Genomic DNA, 2,107 nt, shown 5'->3' on the forward strand with positions numbered 1-2,107 from the left:
TCCTCATCTGAGTGAAGTCATATATTTGTCTTTCTCTGACTAATTTCGTTTAACATAATACCCTCTAATTCCAGCCACATAGTTGCAAATAGCAAGATTTCATTCTTTTTGATTGCCGAGTATACTCCATTGTATATATATATATACCACATCTTCTTTATCCATTCATCCATCGATGGACATTGGGCTCTTTCCATACTTTGGCTATTGTTGATAGTGCTGCTAGAAACATTGGGGTACGGGTGCCCCTCTGAAACAGCATACTTGTATTCCTTGGGTAAATACTTAGTAGTGCAATTGCTAAGTCATAGGACAGTTCTATTTTTAATTTTTTGAGGAACCTCCATACTGTTTCCCAGAGTGGCTGCACTAGCTAGCATTCCCACCAGCAGTACAAAAGAGATCCTCTTTCTCTGCATCCTCACCAACATCTGTTGTTGTCTGAGTTGTTAATTTTGGCCATTCTGACAGGTGTGAGGTGATATTGTGGTTTTGATTTGTATTTCCCTGATGATGAGTTATGTTGAGCCTTTTTTCATGTGTTGGTTGGCCATCTAGCTGTCTTCCTTGGAGATACTTATCCATTTCTTCACTGGATTATTTGTTTTGGGGTGTGGAGTTTGATAAGTTCCTTATAGATTTTGGATACTAACCCTTTAACTGATACGTCTGTTGCAAGTATCTTCTCCCATTCCGTCTGTTGCCTTTTAGTTTTGCTGATTGTTTCCTTGGCTGTGCAGAAGTTTTATTTTGATGAGGTCCCAATAGTTCATTTTTGCTTTTGTTTCCCTTGCCTCTGGAGACGTGTTTAGTAAGAAGTTGCTGTGGCCAAGGTCAAAGAGGTTTTTGCCTGTTCTCTTCTCGAGTATTTTGATGGCTTCCTGTCTTACATTTAGGGCTTTCATCCATTTTGAGTTTATTTTTGTGTATGGTGTAAGAAAGTGGTCCAATTATATTTTTCTGCATGTCACTGTCCAGTTTTCCCAGCACCACTTGCTGAATAAACTGTCTTTATTCCATTGGATATTCTTTCCTGCTTTGTCAAAGATTAGTTAGCCATAAGTTTGTGGGTCCGTTTCTGGGTTCTCTATTCTGCTCCACTGATCTGTGTGGGAGATACAGGAGAGAAGCATCAAAGGAAAAGACTTCAAATTGGAAGGGCTGGAGAAGATGCAAGGCCTTAGGACATGTTTACACAGCTGAACGTGGCTGTGGCTCCTAAGGAACACCTAGAGCCATTAACATTGTCCAGAGCCAGATCCTCCTTAACACCTGACCCTTCCTAGTGTTATAGAAACCAATTAACTTGAAATTCAACCTTGAAAAGCCAAACCATTAGATTGATTAACACACTTGCTTAGCTGATTTTATGCACATAGTCTTTAGCAATTATCCTAATAAAAAGAAGCTTCATTCTGGAGTTGGGGCCTCATTTCCACTCGAGTATGAGGACCTTCACTTAACTGCACTTTGTTTGCGGACTCATCTTTTGTGACTCTGGCCATACTCCCTGCAACAGATCTGAGTGTTTTTGTGCCAGTACCATACTGTCTTGATGATTACAGCTTTGTAATACAGCTTGAAGTTCGGGATCTTGATGCCTCCAGCTTTGGTTTTCTTTTTCAAGATTGCTTTGGCTATTTGGGGTCTTTTCTGGTTCCATACAAATTTCAGGATTGTTTGTTCTAGCTCTGTGAAGAATGCTGGTGTTATTTTGATAGGGATTGCATTGAATATGTAGATTGCTTTGGGTAGTATCAACATTTTAACAATATTTGTTCTTCCTATCCAGGAGCATGGAATCTTTTTCCATTTGTGTGTGTGTGTGTGTGTGTGTGTGTGTCTTCTTCAATTTCTTTCCTAAGCTTTCTGTAGTTGTCAGTGTATAGATTTTTCACCTCTTTGGTTAGATTTATTCCTAGGTATTTTATGGTTTTTATGCAATTATAAATGGGATTGATTCCTTGATTTTCTGTTGCTTCATTATTGGTGTATAGGAATGCAACTGATTTCTGTGCATTGATTTTATATCATGCGACTTTGCTGAATTCATGGATCAGTTCTAGCAGTTTTTTTTGGTGGAATCTTTTGGGGTTTTTTGGTGGAA

This window comes from Herpailurus yagouaroundi, unplaced genomic scaffold, assembly GCF_014898765.1.
Source record: "Herpailurus yagouaroundi ecotype Mexico unplaced genomic scaffold, PumYag 159, whole genome shotgun sequence".
Lineage (NCBI taxonomy): Eukaryota > Metazoa > Chordata > Mammalia > Carnivora > Felidae > Herpailurus > Herpailurus yagouaroundi.